The 25943-nt window shown below is 41.2% G+C and overlaps 1 long non-coding RNA gene across 1 annotated transcript in view; it reads left to right on the top strand.

Moving 5' to 3' along the window:
* The first annotated feature begins 7395 nt into the window (after positions 1-7395).
* Positions 7396-25943, top strand: part of LOC125484354 — a 40295-nt gene continuing 21747 nt past the window's right edge. The window contains exon 1 of the long non-coding RNA XR_007263159.1: positions 7396-7588. This is a non-coding gene — a long non-coding RNA (uncharacterized LOC125484354). The remainder of the gene's footprint in view (positions 7589-25943) is intronic.

Raw genomic sequence — 25943 nt, 5'->3', positions numbered from 1 at the left:
TGGCATCAGCAGAAGTTTTTTCCATGACTTTTCCTACCTAATATCTTACCAGTGCTGTCCACAAGTGTCAATTGATTTTGGTATCTGCAGCATCCTCAAGGCTACCCATTTCTGTGCTATGCAACTAACTGTTTAATGTCAAGTATGGATCAATACAACTTTCCACAGATATTTTGAAGCAATTTGGTTTGTCCATATCAAAAACTTTCGCAATGATTCCACTCGATCATTTTTAGGACCAAATAGTCTAATCGGCTTATGACCAGCCTCTAAACAGACAAACTCTCAGTACAGGTTAAGGTGCAAATAGCAAGTCCTGCTTATTATTCATAACTGTTCTCACTGTATTCCAGCGGATTGAAATCAGTACATTGAGAGAAGTCAAAGTACTTGTTCGTAAACTGCTCCATTTCTAAGAGAATCTTACTTTTGCAAGCTTCTCCTTTCTTTATCCTAGATTGCACCTTTCACTCGTGCATCTTAGTCCAATGTATATCCTCCCTTTGCTCCACCATTGGTGACAGCCATTTCAGTTATCATTCTCTATTGTCTGGAATTAAAAACATGAATATAGTTCTTAGTGAAAAAAATTAAAAATTTAATTCAAAAGTAAAGTGTTGAGAAACCAATACGGTTCGTCACTTAATTGTGTTGCTCTTCACTACTTAAAGCTGCTTTAATTTTGAAGGAAAGCATGCATTTTAAATGTTGCAACACTATAAGTGAAGAACTCAAATGTTTCTTATATTAAAAAGTAAAGATGAAGCAAAATTACTTCCTAATTTATGCATTCTCTTGAGGCATCTTGCCTACTTACCAGTTCTAGATTAGTGCTGCTCATTGTTGTTGTTAATAGGGTCACGATTTCTGCAAATATTCATAAATGACACTAATTAGACTCATGGATTACGTGCTTTATGAGTTTAATTATTTTTGTAACTTATATAGCTTTCATGCAACTTGCAGAGATTTATCAATGGCAAGCAACTGACGGTGGAACTTATTGAACAAGAAGGGCTGAATATCTCATCACACAGCAATTACACCTTAAACCTTTCATTATTGACTATAGACCATTTAAACTTGAAGTATGGTATACAATATCACAAATGGAATGGTAAGCTAATGTAAAATTAAATTTTAGCCATGATTAGTAAAACCTGACGACGTCCACTCCCATCAAGTTATTCACCTGCCAGCTAACCTTCCACAATTTCTCATACTGTGTGGAGGAGAAACAGTGAAAACAATTTGGCTCCTGCGCTTCTTTTCCAATTACATCTCTGGATTCATATTTCACTTTTGTTTCAGAATCCAGGATCACAAGAGCGTATACAAATAATTTGAACTACTCATCTCAAATCTTGGAGCCAAAGCAGGGGAAAAAAAATCACTAAAATATGTACATCAAATGGATGAAGACCTCTAAGCAGAAGATCAAGTATGCACCCCCAGAAATTCCACTAAGGAGAGAAGAGGTGAATGAATCATTTCAGTCTAAATATTTTCTGAAATAACTTTGGCACCATTTTATTTTCTCTACCAAGCTCAGCTCTAATGACTGTTAACCAGAACAAAAGAGACTTTCACTGGGCTTCTTTAATAAACAAAATAACTTGTAAGACAAAGCTGTGAATTCAGAAGATAGAATGGATTGCCCTCACTCAGTTTTCTGTTGGCTATATTAAGTTGCAGCCATCACAGAATGATGGAAGTTCTTCAACAAGATTTCAGATTGAGATTCAGATGGGAAACAACTAGGAACTCTAGTATGTGAAAATTTATCAGGTTTGCTTTCAGCTGGTTTTAAGGTTTCTCTTTTAATGATAGAGAGGGCTACTTTCAGCTCTAATCTTCTTCAACACCTCAAGTCTAGGTCTGAAAACTGAAAAAATTAACTTTAGTTCAGAGCTGCTTCTCGCCAAGGGTCAGCACAGATCCAGGATATTTTGAAATATGTTTCTCTAATAACTGAACCAATAAATTCCACCTCTCATCTCTCAAAAGCCTAAAGTGGATTCTTTCTCCCGAAACTACTAGCTTTTTCTGTAATTTCCAGATAATGCATTCTCTATCCAATAAGTCAGAAGGTCAAAGAGAATTATTGTTTTGCAAGATATTATGGAAAAACTTCCAAAACAAATGTAAAAAAGTATTTTACACACCAGTTTCTAATAGTCCATAAACATACATTTATTCCTAACACTGTGCCATCACCTAAATCTTCTGGTTTCTGGATTGTTGGGAGACCAGACTTATGCCCCAAAATTTCTGTTGGGTCTCTGCGAAATTCTCAGCAGTGACTCTGTAGAAATCAACTGGGAAGTTTTATGTTCCAGTGAGTAATACCCTTCCTCCCAGGGACCATCCAGAAATGCCTCAAATCCTGAATTAGAGTCGAAGACTTTGGATGGTTTTCACTTGCTAGCCTGGATAGTTACTGAGGAAATGTTAGACAGAAATATCCTAGTCTAACTCTCGGTTAAACTAATCCTCTAGCATCCCACCCAGGCCCCTCCCCATCCAGACTCCTTTTCCAAGTACTTCACCTGACTGCACTACCTAACACAATTAAGCCACGTAAAGGCAGAGTCTGGAGTTATACAGCACAGAGACAGACCCTTCTGTCCAAATCGTCCATGCTGACCAGATATACTAAACTGGTCTAGTCCCAGTTGTCAGCATTTGGCCGATATTGCTCTCAACCCTTCCTATTCATATACCCATCCAGATGCCTTTTAAATGTTATAATTGTACCAGCCTCCACCACGTCCTCTGGCAGCTCGTTCCATACATGCACCACCCTCTGTGTGAAAAAGTTACCCCTTATGTCCCTTTTAGATCTTTCCTCTCTCACCTTAAACCTATGCCCTCTAGTTTTGGACTCCTCCACCCCAGGGAAAAGACCTTGTCTATTCACTCTATTCATGCCCCTCATGATTTTACAAACCTCTGTAAGGTCACCCTTCAGTCTCCAACGCTCAGGGGAAAAATGCCCAGCCTATTCAGCCTCTCCCTATAGCTCAAAGCCTCTAATGCTAGCAGCATCCTTGTAAAACTTTTCTGCACCTTTTCAAGTTTCACAACATCCTGCCTACAGCAGGGAGACCAGAATTGTACGCAATATTCCAAAAGTGACCTAACCAATGTCCTGTACAACATGGCATGACATCCCAACTCCTTTATTCAATGCATTAATCAATGAAGGCAAGTGTGCCAAATGCCTTCTTCCCCACCCTGTCTACCTGTGACTCCACTTTCAAGGATCTATGCACCAGTGCTCCTAGGTCACTTTGTTGGCAACACTCCCCAGGGCCCTACCATTAACTGTGTAAGTCCTGCCTTGATTTGCCTTAGCAAAATGCAACACCTCACATTTATCAAAATTAAACTCCATTTGCCACTCCTTGGCCCTTTGGCCCATCTGATCAATATCCCATTGTACTCTGTGATAACCTTCTTCACTGTTCACTACACCATTATTGGGGAGGCGATGGCCTAGTGGTATTGTCGCTGGACTGTTAATCCAGAGACCCAGATAATGCTCTGGGGACCCAGGTTTGAATCCCACTACGGCAGATGGAGGAATTTGAATTCAATAAAAAAATCTGGAATTAAAAAGAATCTAATGATGGCCGTGAATCTGTCGTCAATTGTCAGGAAAAACCCATCTGGTTCACTAATGTCCTTTGGGAAGGAAACTGCCATCCTTACCTGGTCTGGCCTACATGTGACTCCAGATCCACAGCAATGTGGTTGACTCTGAACTGTCCTCTGGGCAATTAGGGATGGGCAATAAATGCTGCCAGCCAGTAATGCCTTCATCCTGTCAATGAATAAAAAAAAACCCACCAATTTTGTTGTCATTTGCAAACTTACTAACCATTATTCCTATGTTCACATCCAAATCTTTTAAATTAATGATGAAAAGCAGTGAACTCAGCACTGATCCTTATGATACAACACTGGTCATAGGCTTTCAGTCTGAAAAACAATCCTCCATCACCACTGTCTGTCTCCTACCTTCAAGCCAATTTTGTATCCAGTTGGTGAGCTCTCCCTGAATCCCATGGTGATCCAATCTTGCTAACCAGTCTACCATGCGGAAACTTGTCAAATACCTTAGTGAAGTCCATACAGACAGCGTCTACTGCTCTGCCTTAAGCACTTCTGCACCTCATTTAAACATTCACAAATTCACTCATATAATCACAATAACACACTAGGAGAAGTTCTGAAACATTTAAGGTTTACTAATACAGCAGCTAATGCCAATTTAAATGTTTTATGTAGAATGTCTTTGCTGTTCCCTTTGAGGATTTGTGCAATGATTGAGTTCTCATGGAACCCGCATTGGAAGATTGGCCAGACAATTGGAGAAAAGTTAACAGTTTAAATTTTCAGAAAAAAAAGGATTCCAATACTGATTGGAAGATGTGGGCCACTGTTTCCATTTTCTACGTGGACCAATTGGGCCAAATTGTCCATTTCTATGTTGTAAATAGATCTTTCTTTATTCAATTACATAATGGCTATTTACCCACTTTAGTTCTATATCTTTGAGAACCCATAATAAAAATCCAATCTATTTCAGCCTTAAAATTCAATTTACTTAGTATCCACAGCTTTTTGGAAAAGGAATTTCTAGATTTTCACAAGCGATTATGTTAAAGAGTGCTTTTTTGTTTAATTCCTGAATGGCCTAATGAAAAACACAAGATTATGGTCCAGTGACTCCATTCCATTGAAAACTATTATCATTTCAAATAGCCCGTTTTTGATCACCCCTCAACAAGACAATTATAATCAGCCCTCAATTTTGAATTCAGGCTTCCCTAAAATAAACAACATTATATTAGTCTTTTCTCCATTTACACGAGTCACTCTCTCGCTACCCAAGTCAACGGACTATTCTTCATTTGCCAGTCTGGAGTGTAAAGCAGACCATTATAACTGCAGGTTGCAAGCAAGGCAAGCCTAATCCCAGCCTTAATCAAAATCCACATGACTTTACGCAGAGACAACTGTCTGCAGGTAGTGTGGGCAATCCTCTTTCCTGCCAAGTTAAGGGAGCAGTAGCTTTATAGTATTGCGATTGAAATCCGTTACCTCAGCATAGGCTCAAAAAAAAATGAATTGTGCATGGTCCTTTTCCCCTTTTCTGCTCCTTTTATTCCTCCTCTAACATTTTTTTTTTCAGTCTTAATTCAATTTTTGACTTGACAAACTAATTCAGGATGGCCTTTTACAGTAGGAAAACAAAGGATGCCATGATTAACTTTTAGAAAAAATTGGTTCAGTCTGAACTGGAGTATTGTGTTCAATTCTGGGCACTGTATTTTGGGATGGATATGGCAATTTTGGAAAGGTGGCAGGAAAGATTGATGAGAATGGTTTCAGGGATGAGGATTGCAGTTACAGAGAGTACTGTCCTCCACAGAGAAAAAAAGAGAGATTTAATAGGATAGATACATACATAGAATAGTTGAAGAGAAACAGTTCCTATTGATGGTGAGATCTAGAGAACACCAATCCATGATGATTGGAAAGAGAATTAGCTTGAGATAAGAAAATAAAAACATTTTTTTTGCTGCAACTGATTGGAATTTGGAATACACAACTGATTTTGTGGTTGGAGAAGATACAATCAAAACCATCTAAAGACAAATACCTGAAGAGAAAGAATTTGCAGGGCTATGGATAAAAGTGGCTGATTTTTTTCCTTTCTTGATTGGGATCAATTGAGTTGCTGTTGCATTGAAACTTGAGAAGCCTCCATTTGAGTTGTAACTATGCTAGGATTTTAATGAAAGGGAACCATGGAGGCCAGGTTATCATATATCGCACTGAAAAACTGCATTAGAAATAAAGATGCAGCCAGAGAATATGTCGGTGCACAGTGAAAATCCATTCATCTTTGAAGTAAATTAAATGCAAGTAAACAAAGGACAGAAAAAAAACGCACTTCCCAAAAATACTTCTCAATCAGTAAAAATCACAAATGAACTTTGTATTTATTTAAAAATAATACAGGATATTAAGTATTTGCGAAGAAACACTAACATTCAGCAAAAGACGTTCCATGCAAAGCATATATAGAATCCAAGAGAAGCCAAGAGTTCTGTTTGATAGAAATACTATATTCTGGTTGAAGACTCCATTACAACACACTTGCTCAGTCACTTCATATCCTGGATTAATATTTCAATTGAGTACTACACTTTGAGAAATTGTACATCTATTAAACATTTAAGATTGCTTGAATCAAGAATATCTGTTTGTGATAAAATTTTCATAATGCATTTTGTCCTCTTGTGGCTACCAAATACACATATATTAGCAATGAGACTCTTGGAGGAGAATAAAGGAGTCTGTGTTTTAACAGTACTTGTAGTTCTGATTCTGAATGAATCTTGATATTTCTTCCTCAGAGCTTGACAATATCCTGTATCAATTTAAAAGTATATTTAAAATTTGTGCACAGATTGAGAAATATTTGGGTCAACTCCTTTCTTTGTAACTTAGTTTTGATTTCAATTTATTTCAGCAGAACATGCCAAAAAATGTTGTATTTTAATTGTTTTGGCACATCAGTTTTGTCATTATTGCATATACTAGCAATGAAAGTGTTAGGAGAGACAGCGTTACATTTTTGAGCACCCAGGAGTAAAGTACAAGGCCAAAGCTGGCTTTTTCTTGCTCATCTTATGTATATCCCATCAGTTGTTCCCAACAACCATCAATGCTTTCTTCCATCCTTGCTTTCCCTCAGACCCTGCACTATACCTGATGAATGCTGGACAATGTGGTAAATGCCGAGTCAATAGGTGTGACGTTGGACAAGCACAGCAGGGAGACAGCATCCAAGCAACAGGGAAGTCAACATTTTGGGCCGAACCCCTTTGTCAGGACTGGGGAGGGGGAGAGGGGAGGGGAACCCAGATATAAACAGTGTTGGGGGGCGGTGGTTGTGGGAAGGGTAGGAGAGATGGTGATAGGTGGATACATGTAGGGAGTTCTAGTGATTGATCCATAGGAAAGGTGAAGCATACAGGTGAGTAGGAAAATGGACAGGTTAGGTCAGGTCAGGAGGGGGAGGGATGGACATGAAGGGATTCTGAAGCTGGTGAAGTCAATGTTACAACCCAGTGGTCTAAACATTGACTTCACCAGCTTCAACTTCAAAATCCTTCTACCCTCAGCCTTATCCCATGTCCAGCCCATCTTCCTAATCACCTACTTGCTCCACTCTTCCTACGGACCAATCACAATAACCCCCTACCTGCATCCACCTATCACCATCTCTCCTGCCCTCCCCCACCCCCCAGCTCCACCCCCTCCCACTATTTATTTCTGGGCTCCCCTTCCCCTTGCCAGTCTTGGCAAAAGGTTTCAGCCTGAAATATTGACTTCCCTGCTCCTCGGATGCTGTCTGACCTGCTGTGCTTTTCCAGCCTCACCTTTTGACTCTGGCTCCTAGCATCTGTGGTCCTTTCTGTCTCCAATGTGGTAAAAACTGCCTGGGAAAGGAGAGAAGCTGGGGAGAAAGTAAACCCATCCACTCGGGAGAAAGTATGCAAACTACCATGTAAATATGCAGGTTTTTCTATTTTTTTTTAATTTATATGCCCTGAAATGGGGGGTGTGGGGAGTGTTGGGCAAGATGTTGGGAGAAAAAGACATCCATCATTCCATATGCAATCTAAATCTGTTTGAGGTGCAATTAGAGTTAAATATATTCATGATTGTAATGGAAGATGTAAGAGATCAGATTGGATTGGAAAACACAAATTGTGTGCTAATAAATATTCTGGGAAACAAAGATCTTATATTTTTATGACATGTCACAACCTCAGAACCACTGAAAGTGTTTCAAGTGTATGAAATACTTTGGAAATGTAGTCTGTATTGTAACATAGAAAATATGTCAGCAATTTGTGACAAGGTTCCACAAACATGATTCAGATACTTTGCTTTAGTGATAATGATTGAGGGATATTGACCAAGACACTAGGGACAACTAATATCTTTAGAAAATCACTTTAAACCAAGCTTCATTTCCTCCAGCTCAACGCTGTGTTGTCCTTGTTTGCTCACTAATGTCTCTTCCAGAAGAAGACAACACTGACAGTGCAGCATTCTTAGTATTGCTTGAAGTATCTTAAAACACCATCAGTCTGAAGTAAGAATGCTATCGACTGAGTAATAGCTGTTCACAAGATGTAGATACTTCTCACAATATCCAATATCATTGTGACTGGAATAGGGAAACATGGTACCATGTGACACCTTCCTAAAGGAAAATAAACAACGGTTGTTCTTATTGTGTGCTTCTCCATTTTGGTTATCTGCTCATCTGAAAATTATTTTACCTTTACAAGCCTGGTGAGATCATTAAATTACACTTTGAAGTATTGTTGGTCCCACAGGCTTGACATAATGTTTTTCAATGGCCACATTACTACACAAGGTGGCATCTTGTCTTTTGAAAAGCTATAAAAATCTGATTGTTTCACTACTTCTTTTTGAGATGAAACCCTGTCCTGCTTACCTTCCCTGCCTTCAAGTAATTCCAGCCCAAAATTAAAGCGGCTGAGTTTTATCTGCCCTCTGAACTGGCTTAGCAAACTATTTAGTTCTGTCAAGACACAATCTAAGTTCCATCTAAGATGTGCTATGTACTTGATTACTGTTGCCATGCACATGACATGTATTCTGCTGCTCTGCTAATTGATGCATCATGAGGTTTTATAGCTACAAATGACCAAGATTCCATCAGTTCCTGATCCAGTTCAATGTGGCCAGCCAAGCCTGATGGCAACAGTTAATTGACTGTCATCTCCCCAGTAACAACGCAGGAGGTGAGAGCAAGTACCGAAAGCAGGCAATTGTGGAGAAAAGATATTGTTGTTTGATGAATTGAAAAGTTTGTCTAATTCAGTGCTAACCTGTGAGCATGATGTGAGGGTGCAGGTGTTGGGCTGGGGTGGACAAGGTCAGAAGTCACATGACATTAGACTATAGTCCAACAGGTTTATTTGAAATCACAAGCTTTCAAAGCGCTGCTCCTTTGTCAGGTGAAGTCTTCGTGCAGTGCTCTGAAAGCTTGTGATTTCAAATAAATCTGTTGGACTATAACCTAGTGTTGTGTGACTTCGAACCTGTGAGCAGTTTGAGGGAAAGAGATCTGTGGGTTCAAGTATTTGTTCATGAAGTGCAATTTATTTGTTACAATTTGAATTGTTAACTCAGTAGAGAAGTGAAGATTTACAGTATCAGCTGTGCTCAGGAGTGGTGTCAAATAGAAGGGTTCAGGTGACAGTGCTTCTGGAGAGGCAGTAAGCTGGAGGTGGAAAATAGCAAGTTAGTAGCCATGGTATTGACTGTTCGTAAATTAAGAATAATTGTTTGCTCGTATAGAACTTGAGAATTGCTGACAGAGATGTGGTGTCAGTGGTTTTCATCTTGTTCTGACAGAGCAGATGTAAGAATATCAAATTTTTAAGGCAACAATGATTTATCCTGCAGGAGAAAAGGGTGTAATTGACAGCAAGTGGACTTTGCTTGAGGATTTGCCAAGAACCATGCACAAGGGAAAAGTTGTCTCCTATGCTTTTGTTCAATTTGAAAAGGTGCAATGCGTGGGCATATTCAGTTTGCAGTGGGTATGCTGTCTAAGAATATATGTAGCTTTGATCAAGCTTAAGTGAAGTGAACCACATTGCAAGTCTGACTGGTAATCTCAATTTGTTTGCTGGTTCAGGATTGATCAATCGATGTGATTCTACAATTGGATAACACTTAATGTTGATCACCATCCTCTGATGTTTGCTAAAACAGGTTGATAGTGCACTGACAATACTCAGTCTGTTATGAACAGTTGAACAGATATGCTGTTTGAGGTGATCCACTCATTGATGGAATACATTCCTTTCATATTCAGCATCCTCACTGAATTTATAGTCCTCCACACATATGTAATGTTGACATCTAGTTTTGGCTTGATAGCAGCATCCTATCAAGGGAAGAATATCACTTGTGTTGCCATTTGTTTTAATTTTCCTTCCTCTTTTATACCAAGGGTAATACTTCAAAAATAATGACAAATGTATGTTGTATAGGTGTTTCTATTAGAGGCAAACATCTGCACAGAACCTTGATATTGGTAGTTGCAAAAAATGACTTAAATCAGATGGAAAAGAATTAGAGAACATTGGCTAAGACTGATGGTTTGAGTAGGCTCCCCATTTCCTGCGACAATGACTACTGGAGAACTGATGCCAAACTCGCCAAAAAAGAATCCCAAGGATTATTTTTCTTTGACAACAAGGTGCAGGGCTGGATGAACACAGCAGGCCAAGCAGCATCATAGGAGCAGAGAGGCTTTTCTTTGTTTGAATTGAATTTGTGCTCTTGGTCTGGTCCTTTTCCTAATTTTACATGCACAATTTATTCTGTTAATATACTTTAAAATTTGAGGCAGGGTGAGCTTTCTCTGATTTTGTTGAGCATGAATTTCTATTGATCTACATTCTCATAAGAATTTACAGATTATGATTTTTAGCCAATACTTTTGGAAGTGTTCTTTTCATGTTTAGCCATTATTTTGGAGCTTTTAAGGAAATAACGTGCCATGGATAAAGTGGAATACTGCACTTTGATTTCTAAAAGGCATTTGATGAGATGCCTTGTAAAAGGTTATTGTAGAAAGAAAAGCTCAGCATTGGTATTAAAATATTGCAAGGATTTAAAAATAGCTAATAGGAAACAGAGCAGGCATAGATAAACATATTTTTCAGATTTGCAAGATATGATAAGTGATGTGGCACAGGGATCAGGGCTGGTGGGGTTGTGACTTCTCTCTATTTACCTAAATGACTTGTGTGAAGTTGGAAAATATGGTAAATTTGCCAATGACAAAGATAGGTTGGAAATTATTTTGTGAAGAGGATATAGTGAAGCTACAAAAGGCTATAGATAGGCTAAAAACAAATGGTCCGAGACCTGGCAGAGGATGAAATGGTATGTCCATGCTGGCAGGGAGAATAAAACAGAAGCAAGCTATTTAAATTTTTAGAGATGCAGATGGATCTGCATGTCCTAGTGTGTGAATCTCAGCAGGTTCATGTACAGGTATAACTAGTAATAAGGAAAGTCAAGCAAAACTTAACTTGTAGTGAAGGTAATTGAATACAAAAGTGAGGAAATTGCTACATTATTGATTTCTTTATTTAAAGAAGGATCTAAGTGTAAATCGTGGGCAATTCAAAGTAGGTTTACCAGACTAATACCTGGAATGGGAATGAGGAAAAGACAAGTTGGCTTAAATCTGCTGGAGTTTAGAAGAGTAAGGTTAATCTGATTGAAATGTACAAGCTTCTGAGAGGTCTTCATGGGGCACCTGTGGGAATGATGTTTCCTCTTGTGGGAGAATCGATAACTGGGGCCACTGTTTAAAAATAAGGAGTCGCTATTTAATACAGATGAGACTTTTTTCCTGACAGACAGTTATGATCCACATTGATGGTAATATTTGAAAGTCAGATACCAGAGTGAAAACTGGTATGATAGATCATAAGTTTTATTTTTGCTGTTTGGTTACTGTGGCCTGTCACTGAATACATTCATGAGGTTGTCAAAGTTAATTCCAAAGTTTACAGAAGTTGATTGCACAAAATAAAAACTGACAATTTAGAAAGATCTTAAATAAGAAAAGGGATTAAATCCTTTCCCCAGCAATATCCTTCACTTAATTCCAATGAACTATCACTCCTATCTTAATTCATTGGTTTCCTACTTAAGCTTTCTTACAAGGTTGCAAGCTTTTCCATTCAGTGACTTTTTAATATAATGTATTATAAATATAATAATGTGGTTCTGTCCTTTATTGTATCTTGTTGGGATACGCAGATACCAGCTACTTCACTGACCTTTCCGAACTGAACTTTAAGAGGAGGCCGGTCTACATAAACTTGTTTGAGCAAGTGAGCAGTTTAAGACTCCTTCCCAGCTCTGAAAGCCTGAACTGTCACAAATTAAACTATCCTTCTTCTGGTATGAAACTGTTTATCTTGACTGAAAACTGATTGTGGCCCTGATGACTTTCTGTAAATCGTAAAGGTTAACTTAGTAAATATTTACTATCAATTAACTCCCAAAGTAGTGTATTTGCTCATTTGGCTTGACTCATATGCTTTCTTGGCAATGATGTCTGAACTGTCTGTTCAAAATGATTTGCTGACCTTTGTGAAAAGAAACAAGTTGCCTTCAAAGACCTGATAACTAAAACCTATTTCTCCTCCACATTCAAATCCAAGTTCTCAAATAATAAAAAACAACAAAGGGTCATGATTCTTTGGATCACTTCTTCAAAAGACAGTAGAAGCAGAGTTTTTCAATCTTTTTTAAGGCAGCATAGATTCTTTATAAGCAAGGTGTTGAAATATGGAGCAAGCAGATCAACCATGATGTTATTGAATGATGAAGCAGTCTTGAGGTGCCAAGTTACCTATGTTTGCTCTAAATTAACTTGTTCCTATATTAATGTGACTGCTGAATTACTCATTAAAAATTGGTAAATGATAGCATTCAACGTCTGTGTTTTTGTCATAGTTGCCATTTTGCTAATTTAAGACTCCTCAAAACACACATGAAACAATGGATACAGAGTCTCATTTCACTCCAAACATGTTCTTACTAAATTTGCTTCAAAGATAAAATCCATTTAAAATGAACACATTAAATCCAACATTAAATCAAAAGATGGAATGTCATGCAAGCCAATCAAACAAATCTGCCTCTGAATTCAAAACACTTTCTAAAATTTTATAATTTAAATAAGTAAAAGGAAAAATTTAAATTGTCTTAAAAATAACAATGCTTAACAAAATAATGGAATGAATATTAAACTTCAAAATAATAGCCACAGTAGGAAAGACCTGGTTTCAATAATTTTATAGTTGAAACCTTAGCCTATTACATTCCTTAAAATTGACAATTCTTCAATAATTTATTCTTTTTGTGCTGCAATTACACACCAGTCAAAACAATGGTGTGCTGCAGAGTTCCCTTTAGCCAATGTAACCTGTTATGTACTTCAAATGGGGCAAGAAGGGTAATGTCTTGGATGAACCCTTCCTCCTGCAGCAGTTGACTCAGCACAGCAGGAGTAAGCAAAGTTTGTGTGAAGCACTGTACTCGAGTGTAGGCTTGTTACTTTCTGGTGGAGTGCCAAAAGCTCTTGCATTTTGCCTGCCAAGCTGTTGTTAGTCTACTCACTGTTGCAGAAGAGACTAGTTTTTGGATTTCTTTGGAAGATTGCCAGATTGCCTTGTCATGGCTACTCTACTGCCAGAGACTATGTACGTGCTGAACATTTGATTACTAGAAATTGGCCTGATCTGACCAGACATGATCGGTGAACTTCAAAAAAATCAATTTGTAACTGACTGCTGCATTCTTAAGCAGTATATAATTTTTAAAGGGATTGAAATAATTCATCTCAGTGAAGGATTGCATAAGAAATATAAAACCAAACTAATTGTCTAAGAGAAGAACGTAAGAAGTGTCCTATGTAGGCGGGGATGGGGATCTATGTCCACTGTGTAGAGATGTTTACTAGAAAATGACCTTGATCCTGACATATGAACATCTGAATTAAGACACATAGGCCATTCAGCCCTCAAGCCTGCTACATCATTTGATAAAATTTGCTACCAACTTATGTTCATATTGACTTGACCGCTTTGTTATTGAGACACCTGGGCAAATTATTCCATAACATTCTGATCGGAGTTGCCTGCAACTTGTTTAAAAAGGAACCAGACAATATCACCCTTCACTCTTCCAAATTCAAGCAGAAGGAAGCTCAGTCAGTCCAAATTTCTCATGAGATAAACTGCTTATTGTAGGAATCAATCTACTAAATCTTCTCTCAACTAGCTGCCACATATTTACATCCTCCTTAAATAAAGAGACTAAAACTGCACGTAGTGTTCAAAATGTGGTCTCACCAATGCCATATACAACTGAGGCTTAATCTTAATTTTCAAATTGTACAATAAAACATAAGTTTTCAATTACTTATTATATCTGATTACTAACTTTTTGTGACACTTGCATTAAGACAGACCAGGGAAGGACAGTGGATTGTCTGACAAAAAGGATAGTAGAGAAACAGTTGGCAAATTTCAATTTCTAGTTTTTTTTTTTAAAAATAAATTGAACTAAATTGAAGGATGTGGGCCAAATGCTAGCAAATGGGACTAGATTAGCTTAGGATATCTGGTTGGCATGGACAAGTTGGACCGAACAGTCTCAGTGCTTTATAATGCTATGACGACAACACTAGAACCCCTCTGTACCTTTGAATTCTGCAGTCACTTTCCATTTTAGTAATACTTTGCTTTTTAATTCTGCCTGCCAAAGTGAACAATTTCACTTTTCCCATATTCTACCTGCCAGATTTTGGACAATTCACTCCACTTATTTGTTTAGCTGCATACTCTTTACAACATACTACTTCACCCACGATTGTCATTTGTAAATTTAGCTATCAGGCCATCACTCCCCTCAAGGCAATTAATATAATTGTAAAACACTGAAACCCAGCACAGTCAGCAGGACTCCACCTGTCACATATTGCCAATCAGTATTCTCTGCATTTCAGCCAATCTTCTATGCATACTTTTATCCTATAACACTGTAATCTTCTAATTTATGCAATAACCTTTTGTGAGCAATGCACTCTTGCTCCTCCTGTCCCTGTCTGAAAAAATATATAACTGTCCCATGGGGCAATCCTTGCCTCCTCTTAGCTGCAGGGTTTTGCAAACCCTGGGAAACCTGGGCCAATTTAGAAGACAGAAAAAAATACTTGGGTGTATGCTCACGAAATGACAAACTGGTTGTCTGGGAGTAAACTGGTTTTCTGCACCTTTCACTACCTCCAGAAGGCCTTTTACAAGGTAGCACTCAAGAGACTGCAGAATAAGTAACAGTCGATGCTGTTAAGGGCAAGATGCTGGCATGGATAGAGGCTGACTGAAGAAAGGCAGAGAATAAAAATAAAGCGGCAGGGTGGCTCAGCGGTTAGCATTGCAGTGTCACGGTGTCAGGGACCTGTGTTCGAGCCCAGCCTTGGGCGACTGTCTGTGCAGAATTTGCACATTCTCCCCATGGCGTCTGTGTGGGTTTGCTCCCACAGTCCAAAGATATGCAGCCTTGGCGGACTGGCCTTGCTAAATTGCCCATAGTGTCCAGGGATGTGTAGGCTAGGTGGTTTAGCCATGAGAAGTGAAGGGATGGATTTTCTTACAATGCTCTTCAGAGGCTCAGTGTGGACTTGATGGGCTGAATGGCCTGCTTCAACATTGTAGGGATTCTGACTTTTCAGAATGACAGCTGATGAGTGGAGTTTCACAGTGGTCCATATTGAGACCACACCTATTCGCATTATAGATTAGTGTTCTGGATGAAGGAACTAGGGGCATTGTCGCTAAGATAGGTGGATGAACTGGTACTTTTAAGGAACTGAGGAGGCTGCAGAAGGAGATAGCAAAAACTGCAGATACTGGAGCCAGAGACAACAGTGTGGAGCTGGAGGAACACAGCAGGCCAGGCAGCATCAGAGGAGCAGGAAAGTTGAAGTTTCAGGTTGGGACCCTTCAGAAATGGGGATGGGGATGGGGATGGGGGCTCGGAAATAAATAGAGAGGAGGGATGGGGCTGGGGAAAGGTAGGTGGGATTGTGATAGGTGGATGTATGTAGGGAGTGGTGAGGATTGGTCAGTGAGATGGGTGGGGCAAATAGGTGAGAGAAGATGGACAGGTTGCGTCAGGTCAAGGAGATGGGGATGAGAGGGAGGTTTGGACATGGGATGAGGCTGGGGGTGGGGAGATTTTAAAACGGGTGAATTCTATGTTAAGGCCATCTGGCTGTGGTCTCCCGATGCGGAATATGAGGGGTTGCTCCTCCAGTTTGCGCGTGGTGTCATTGTGACACAGGAGGAGGCCCAGGATAGGCATGTCACCCAGGGAGTGGGAGGGAGAATTAAAATGATTGGCGACTGGAAGGTGTTGTCGTTTGTCATGTACAGAGTGCAGATGCTCCACAGAATAGTCCCCGATTCTGCACTTTGTCTCAACAACGTGGAGGAGGCCTCATCGGGAGCAAAGGATAAAGGAGACCAAGTTGGCGGATGTACAAGTAAACCCCAGTTGGATATGAAAAGTTTGCTTTGGGCCTTGGGTGGGGGGGGTGGTGAGGAGTGTTGGGGGGCTTGTAAGGGCAGGTGTAGCACTTCCTGCGTTTGCAGGGAAAGGTGCCGGTTATGGTGGGGTTAGTGTGGAGCGGATGAGGGAGTCACGGAGAGAGCAGTCCCTACAAAAGGCAGATAGGGTTGGAAAGGGAAATATATCTTTGGTTGTGGGGTCAGATTGTAGGTGGCAGAAGTTCTAGAGAATGGTACGCTGGATGTGGAGATTGGTGGGGTGGTATGCGAGGACCAGGAGGATTCGGTCTTTATTTTTGTAAATGGGAGAGTGTTTGAGGGCAGAAGTGCAGGTAATGCAAGAGATGTGGTTGAGGGCATTTTTGATCACTGGATGGCAGTGGGGAGATCTTGAGGTCCTTGAAATAGGAGGACATCTGGGATGTCCGGGAGTGGAATGTTCCATCTTGGGAGCAGACACAGCGGAGGTGGAGGAATTGGGAGTATGGGATCGCATTCTTGCAGGGAGGTGGGTGAGAGGAGGTGTAGTCCGAGTAGCTGTGGGAGTGGGTGGGCTTGAAATAAATGTCGGTGTTGAGGCAGTCACCAGAGATGGAGACAGAGGTCCAGGAAGGGGAGGAAAGTATCGGAAATGGTCCAGGTGAATTTGAGGTTGGGGTGAAATGTGTTCGTAAAGTTGATGAACTGTTCGAGCTCCTGGTGGGAGCACGAGGTGGCGCCGATACAGTCATCGATATAGCGGAGGAAGAGGGGGGATGGTGCCGGTGTAGCAGCGGAAGATGGACTGTTCAGTGTATCCTACAAAGAAGCAGGCATAGCTCAGACCCATGCGGGTGCCCATGGCCACCCCCTTAGTCTGTCATAATTGGGAGGAGTTAAATGAGAAGTTGTTAGGGGTAAGGATGAATTTGGTTAAACGGATGAGGGTGTCGGTGGAGGGGGACTGGTTGTGCTTGTGGGAGAGGAAGAAGCTGAGGGCTTTTAGGCCATTTGGGGAGGGATACAGGTGTACAGGGATTGGATGTCCATAGTGAAGGTGAGGTGTTGGGAGCCAAGGAATTAGTCTTGGACAAGGTGGAGGGCATGGGTGGTGTCCCAGACATAGCTGGGGAGTTCCTGGACCAGGGGGAAAAGACAGTCGTAGTAAGCGGAAATGAGTTCAGTGGGGCAGGAGCAGGCAGAGACAAGAAGTCAGCCGGGGGCATTCAGGTTTGTGGAGTCCTGACCCAAAATGTTAACTTTCCTGCTCCTCTGATGCTGCCTGGCCTGCTGCGTTCCTCCAGCTCCACACTGTCTTGAGACTACAGAAGGACGTGGACAGACCAGGAGAGTGGGCAAAAAAGTGGCAGATGCAATACAATGTGGGAATGTGGGAAAGTGTGAGGTCATGAACTTTGGTAGGAAGAGTGGAGGTATAGACTTTTTTTAGATGGTAAAAAGCTTCAGAAGTCTGAAGCACAAAAGGACTCTGGAGTCATAATTCAGGATTCTCTTAAAGTTAACATGCAGGTTCAATTGGCAGTTAGGAAGGCAAATGCAATGTTAGCGTTCCTTTCAAGAGGGCTTGAATACATGAGCAGGGATATATTGCTGAGGCTGTAGAAGGCTCTGGTTAGACCACATTGGAATATTGAGGTGTTTTTAGCCCTGTGTCTAAGGAAGGATGTGCTGGAATTGGAGGGGGTCCAGAGTGGGTTTACAACAATGATCCTGGAGATGAAGTGCTTGTCATATATGAGGAGTAGTTGAGGACTCTGGGTCTGTACTTGGTGGATTTTTGAAGGATGAAGACTCTCAGAATACTGAGGCTGCGAAAGACTGGACATGGATGATGTTTTCACTTCTGGACAGACCAGGGCCTAAGAACACCATCTCAGAGTGCAAGCACAAGTCTTTAGAACTGAGTTGGGAATTTCTTCAGCCAGTGGCTGGTTAATCTGTGTAGCTCATTGCTGCAGAAGGTGTGAAGGCCAAGTTATTGAATGTACTTGAGACAGCGGTAGATATGTTCTTGATTAGTAAGGGGATCAAGAGTTATGGGGAGAAGGCAGGAGAATGAGGTTGAGAAACATGTCAGCCATGATCAAATGGCAGAGCAGACCACTGGGCCAAATGGTCTTATGGTCTTAAAAGTGAGCATGTTGGATTCATGAGCTACCTAATCCAAATTCCTATCACTTCAATTTCGGTGGCTAAAATGGTCCTCTCACTGTGCCTAATGAGAGTTGACTGGGGATCAGAGAGAAAGTCATATGAAGTGGGGTTGAAGATAGAAAGCCTAGACTTTTGAGGGAAAAATAGTAACAAGGTATTTGCACTTGACATTAGAAAGGAAGATGTGTACTTAGATAACACCATTACTGAGCAGAAGCCACACCAAGATAGTTTACAGCCAATGAAGTATTTTTGAAGTGTAGTCCCAGTTTTAATGTAGAAAGCCAATTTGCAAACAATTACCTTCCACACAAATAGCAATGTGACACATCCTCTTGTGCCTTCCACTATGTTAACTTGGTGGGGGCATGTCATTTTTTGTGCCATGACTGCCTACCTTCATGCTACCCACAAATGCCTAACTTCTGAGAACGAAGCCACATAAATTTAATGCCAAACTAAATCTGCCAAATGCAAATCAATTAAAAATGCTACATCATTATTTGCAGGATTCAGACAGCTCACCAAGCGTAAGAATCTCATTTTATCATTCTGGGCAGTCATTCAAATCCAGTGACACTGAAGATTTTGACTCCCTTGACCACATCAAGCAATGTCTAAGGAGTGAAAATACAAGTTTCCTCCATCCAAAAGAAAAGCAGATGAAGACCTAATGCCTGATACTGTGCAGCTTGTATTGAGATTTCCACTGCTGTCATGTTTATGCACTTTGTTCACAAATGGCAGCATATAAAAAATAGCCTTTAATGACTATCTCTTTTTATTGAAATGTTGCTCTCACTTGAAGCAGATCCACTATTTATTAAGCCAATTGCATCTTACAATATTAATTGTGTGAATTGTTAAGGTAGATTACGCAGGACTAGTGTTAACGGGGGAATATCAGTTCGCACACTGTTTTCTGTCTCTAAATCAAAACATAAAACAACCACATAGCTATTTGTAAGCAACAGACAGTAGCAATTTATAACCAAATGCCATATAGGTGGGGAATTTGTAGGTTCCTCCTTAGTTTTGATTTTGTTGATTTTACATGTACCATGTGACAGACTCAGGTGACCAGTATTACAGATTCCCCATTTTGATATGATAGAACAGGCCATGCAGATGAGAAAAAAAAATGGTGCGGTGGCTGGGTGATTTTGAGACGCGGCAGAAAGTTACCACACGGAGGAGAGATTTGCATGGGATGAATGACAAGGAGTTTAAAGTGTGGCTTATCTTTGGGGAGACAAGGATGTCCCTTGCTTCAATCACAATGCAACACAACTTGGATAATAAAGTACTGCAATATGGTTAAACAACCACAATCTGAAATATGAAGTGACGTTTGGTTCTAGTTCCACAAAGGACCATAGGCATATTTCTCCATTACACAGTGAGAGAGATAGATAATTGGTCATGTACCTTCAGGAGTAATACTTCACATAGAATTCAAATACACAGAGACAGGGCGCTATGTCTCCTTGCTCATTTGCTGCCACCTCAAGCAGCCTCTTCTGACACATCATTGTGTTTCTATTGTAATAAAAACAGAGTGCTGGAGAAACTCTGCACCTGTGGAGACAAAAACAGTGTTAATATTTCAAGTCCAGTAAAACTCCTCTTCAGAACCCAGCAGACTGGGTGACTACTTTGGGAATCACTGCTTCTTTGTCTGTAGGAATGACTCTGACCTTCCAGTCGCTTACAATTTCAATAAACCACCTTGTTTCCATCTATGGACTGTTGCATTGTTATAACGAAGCTCGTATAAGCTTGAGGAACTACACTTCATTTTCCACTTATGCACTTTACAACCTCAAGGATTCAATATTGTGTTTTACAACTTCAGTATAATTTCTGTTCTCCATTGTCATACATCTCCATTCTCCCCTGGCCATGTCTTGCTTGTCTTGTTGACTTTACACTCAACAGAGTGCACCCGTTTTCTCCTTTTTCACACTGAACATTTACACCTATTTTACATATCCATTTCTTCTTTGTCACCATATCATTGCCTTTGTATTTTGCTCTGGGCATTCTCATTATATGTTCCACTCTCCTTCTGTCTGTAGCATTAAAAAAGGAGCATTTTCAAGTTCCTTTCAGTTCTGAAGAGTTGTCTTTGGACTTGACATGTCAACTCTGCTTCTCTGTCCACAGATGCTGTTAAGTTTCTCTAGCACTTTATTTTTATTTCAGCTTTCCAGCATCAGCAGTATTTCACTTTTGCTATGTTCCTCGATAATTTCCTCTTAAGCCTCCTGGAGTGGAGTAAGGTAACAAGGCAGGGCCTTCAAGAACTCAGATAGCTAGTATGGGGGATTGAACCTCACTGTTGGCATTATCTGTATCAGAATCTAGTCATCTGGCCAAATGAGCATACTGATCCCTGTTATTTTCTATTTACTTACGAATGATCAGTTGCTCTAAATGAAGCACAAACATTAACCCCACAATAAATTTAAAATAGCAGACACTCAATGTATCGTATTCTTTCATTGTTCAGATGCAACAAAATTATTTTCAACCAATGCTTTGTCTATTACATCTAATTAGAATTCTACGAAACACTTTTAAATCCATTTAGCACTGTGGTGAGCTGTTATAAAACTAAATGGTGCAAATCAACTCCTGTTCGTCATTTTCAGTGTTTGGTGTTGATGTAACAATGACAAAATTTACGTTAGCAATTTCTTGCAAGTAGGTGATTTCCACTATTAGTTATAAAACCTATAAAAGTAAGTGATCAAATTGCATTTAAATTGTGCTTTAGAAACAGTCCTTCTCTTGGCTTTTACTATTACAGACGTTTGAGAAAAGCTAAATGGTTACAAAGCCAGAAAAGATTTACATTTATATAGCACTTTTCACAAGTTTGGAATGTTTGAATGGGTACTTTTGCAGTATAGTCACCATTGTAGTACAGGAAATATAGCATTCAATTTATGCACAAAGTCCCACAAGCTGCAATGAGATAAATGATCAGCTAGTGTCTTTCCTTGTTATCAATTGAATGGTAAATATTAGCCTGGTTTTGGGAAGAACTCCCATGTTCTTCTCCAAGATAGTACCTTGAGAGCTTTAACATTCATTTGTGAGGGCAGGTGGAACACAACACCTTGAATGAAAGAGTCCAGTACTTTTTCAATCAATCTGAAATACTGCTCCTCAGACACTGCAGTTTCCCTCCATATTGGATGCAGCTGCCAGACCAGATTATCTTTTCAAATATCTGCAACGGAACTTGAACGCACAGCCTGCTGCCTCAGATGTGAGAGAGTTACTACTGAGCAATATACATTCGCACACTCCTTCTGCCTGAGGTAGTGCATGTAGACAAAGACAGGATACTCAGGGTAAAAGCTGCACATACTTAACTAGAAACACATTTGACCTGCACCCTACAAGAAAGAAAATTAAGTTCCGAGCTCGATATGGTTGAATTCACAAGCTCGGAATAGCCATAAACCATGACTGAAACATCAAATTTGACTGATAGGATGGGAAAATCTTGCCTTTAAGAAAGGATCCCGCACACTGCCTTGTTGCAGTTTCAGGCTGAGAATCTCCATTTGGAGCTCTTAATGTGGTGGTATTACCCATAACCATCCCTGTAAGAGATATAGAACAGAAGGAGGAGGACGAAGAAATGGTAAGTTAATGATGTTGTCTCAGAAGAGGCTGATTGAGGAGGCAGCAGTTCTGCAAGGAGACATTGGAAGAACCGATCTCTAATCTGCAACAGTGGCTTACGCAATGCCCTGACAAAGACCGAGCAAAGACACAATGCAGTCCAGAAATGCCCCTCATGATTTTATAAACCTCTACAAAGGTTACTCGTAAGCCTCCGAAGCTCCAGGGAAAATAGCCTCAGTCTACACCTCAACCTCTCCCTATAGATCAAACCCTCCACCCCTGGCAATGTCCTTGTAAATCTTTTCTGAACCCTTTCAAGCTTCACAACATCCTTCTTATAGTAGGGAGACCAGAACAGAATGCAGTATTCCAAAAGTGGCCTAACCAATTATATTAGGCTTCCTGAAAATGAGGCTCTGCTGCTTGGATTGGTTTGGTGGTCTCTTTTAGTACAATCCAGACAGTGTGCCACATAATCTTAGCATGGTCTAAACTCTTCCAAGAACCTTCACATCACTCTCGAGTTGTGATGATCAGGACTGGACATAATACCCCATAAAGCTCTGGTTAGGACACAACTACAGACCCATTCATAACTTCCCAGTTTATGTATTTGATACTTATAATTAAGCCTGTAATCCCCTCTGCTTTGCCAACTACTGTTTCAAAATGCCCAGATCTTTGCAGATCTAAACGTGCAAACCCCTCGGTCCCTTTAGTCCCTGCATATTCTTTCGAACTGTCGCATTTAATAAGTATCCTTTCTCTTTAAGCCTTTCTGTCAAAATGCATTACCTCATATTTTCCTTAATTAAATTCCACCTGCCACTTGCCACAGCGTTCTGTAGGAGGGTCACTGGATTTTAAATGTTGACTCTGATTTCTCTCCATTGATCTGCCAGACCTGCCAAGATTTTCCAACAATTTCTGTTTTTGTTCCACCTGCCACTTACCTACCCATTGAGACAGCTGCCTTGTTGTTACAGTTGATTGATATCATCCTCACTGTTTGCAATACCTCTGGGCTATGGAAAAAAAATTCCAGTTTGCCAATTTGTTCCAATGTGTAAGTCATATAAATCAGTGGTCTTAGCACAGCTCTTGGGGAACATTGCTTTCTACCATTATCCAGTCTGAAAAGCAACCATTTTCCACAATCTGCTGCTTTATGTCCTTAAAGCAAATTTTTATTCAAGCTGATACTGACCCTTAATTTTGTTGGTTAGATTTTGAGAAACACACTGCTGACTGTTGTTTCTAAAAGGGAATTGATGACAAGAAAAGAACATTTAAAAACCAACTCCTGTTCCAGATAAGGGGTTAACTGTAAAAATAATTCAAATCATTTCACCCTTTTCTTTGCGACGAGTGTATCACCTTTGCCAGTCTCCAATCTTCTGTCACTGCGCCCCCACCCCAAACACCCAACCCCCCCGTATCCAGATAAGATTGGAAGACTATGGCAAGCCCTTCTGATGTCTCCAACCCTAGTTCTTATGCACTGTGGGATGCAAGCCATCCAACCCAGGCAATTTATCCATTCTAAGTACAGCCATACATTCCAGCGCATTCTGCCTACAGATTTCACCCATGCCTTGGCCACATCTGCTTCCACTGACGTTTGATCAATACCTTCATCACTTATTCTAGCCTTATTCTGTGCCTCCAAGCACATATTGCCTTCTTTGTCCCTCTCAGACCCTATCCTGCCTCTTATATCCACTTACATTTTACTTCCCTTCTGAAGATTTCTAAGTTACCCATTCTGCCTACTGCCATTCTATTTGCATGTTGGAAATACATTGCTGTTCCTTTACCTTCACTTGTCAAAATCCTTGAACTCCCTGCCTAATAGCACTGAGTGTATCTAAACAACACAGACAGCCCAAATCCCAAGGTGACACTTTTAATTAAATCCCCTTTTGCCAGTCTTGTATTCCTCTTCATTCCTTGTCTCAACTACAGGCTTTGGCTCTTTTGCTTTTGCACCTATTTAATTGTCTGTGTGCAGCAGAGAGGTGGTTTAAATAAGCTGCACTTATGCTTCCCTTGTAGTGTGTTAGATTGAACTGCCAAGCAGTGAGTTCCAGCCTGTGCTGAGTGATAAACTGATTGACCAAACAAATTGCTTTTATTTTATCCACTCTGTAGATGGAGTCAATGGAAGGAAGAGATGGTAGGAACTGCAGATGCTGGAGAATCTGAGATAACCAGGTGTAGAGCTGGATGAACACAGCAGGCCAAGCAGCATCAGAGGAGCAGGAAGGCTGACATTTTGGGCCTAGACCCTTCATCAGAAATGGGGGAGGGGAAGGGGGTTCTGAAATAAATAGGCAGAGAGGGAGAGGCAGATAGAAGATGGATAGGTGGAGAGGAAACAGACAGGTTGAAGAGGCGGGGATGGAGCCAGTAAAGGTGAGTGTAGGTGGGGAGGTAGGGAGGAGATAGGTCAGCCCAGGGAGGACATACAGGTCAAGGGGGCGGGACGAGGTTAGTAGGTAGGAAATGGGGGTGCGGCTTGAGGTGGGAGGAGGGGATAGGTGGGAGGAAGAACAGGTTAGGGAGGTGGGGATGAGCTGGGCTTGTTTTGGGATGCGGTAGGGGGAGGGGAGTTTTTGAAGCTTGTGAAATCCACATTGATACCATTGGGCTGCAAGGTTCCCAAGCAGAATGTGAGTTGCTGTTCCTGCAACCTTCGGGTGGCATCGTTGTGGCACTGCAGGAGGCCCAGGATGGCCATGTCAGCTGTGCCTGCCTCTTTGTAGGTTATGTGGAACAATCCCTCTTTCTTCCATACATACACTGGCCCTAAACCCCACCTCTTCCTCCGTTACATTGACTGTATCGGCGCTGCCTCGTGCTCCCACGAGGAGCTCGAACGGTTCATCCACTTCACCAACACTTTCCACCCCAACCTTAAGTTCACCTGGACCATCTCTAACACCTCTCTCACCTTCCTGGACCTCTCTGTCTCCATCTCGGGCAACCACCTAGAAACCGATATCCATTTCAAGCCCACCGACTCCCACAGCTACCAAGAATATTCCTCCTCCCACCCACCTTCCTGCAAAAATGCCACCCACTATTCCCAATTCCTTCGCCTCTGCCACATCTGCTCCCAGGATGAGGCATTCCACTCCCGTACATCTCAGATGTCCTCGTTTTTCAAGGACTGCAACGTCCCCCCACCTCAGTGGTCAAGAACGCCCTCCACCGTGTCTCCCGCATTTCCCGCAACTCATCCCTCACACCCCGTCCCCGCAATAATAACCGAAAAAGAATCCCCCTCGTCCTCACGTACCACCCCACCAACCTCCGGATCCAACGCATCATCCTCTGACACTTCCACCATCTGCAATCCGACCCCACCACCAAAGACATTTTTCCCTCCCCACCCTTATCTGCTTTCCGGAGGGATCACTCTCTCCATGGACTCCCTTGTCCACTGCACACTCCCCTCCAGCCCCACCACACCCGACACTTTTCCCTGCAACCGCAGGAAGTGCTACACCTGCCCCCACACCTCCTCCCTCACCCCCATCCCAGGCCCCAAGAAGACTTTCCACATCAAGCAGATGTTCATCTGCACATCTGCTAATGTGGTATACTGCATCCACTGTACCCATTGTGGCCTCCTCTACATTTGGGAAACCAAGCGGAGGCTTGGGGACCGCTTTGCAGAACACCTACGCTCGGTTCGCAACAAACAACTGCACCTCCCAGTCGCGAACCATTTCAACTCCCCCTCCCATTCCTCAGATGACATGTCCATCCTGGGCCTCCTGCAGTGCCACAACGATGCCACCCGAAGGTTGCAGGAACAGCAACTCATATTCCGCTTGGGAACCCTGCAGCCCAATGGTATCATTGTGGATTTCACAAGCTTCAAAATCTCCTCTCCCCCTACTGCATCCC

The sequence above is a fragment of the Rhincodon typus genome, chromosome 11 (assembly GCF_021869965.1).
Source record: "Rhincodon typus isolate 14 chromosome 11, sRhiTyp1.1, whole genome shotgun sequence".
Lineage (NCBI taxonomy): Eukaryota > Metazoa > Chordata > Chondrichthyes > Orectolobiformes > Rhincodontidae > Rhincodon > Rhincodon typus.
The sequence above is the reverse complement of the archived record's forward strand: the minus strand, read 5'-3'. Positions and strand labels throughout refer to the sequence as shown.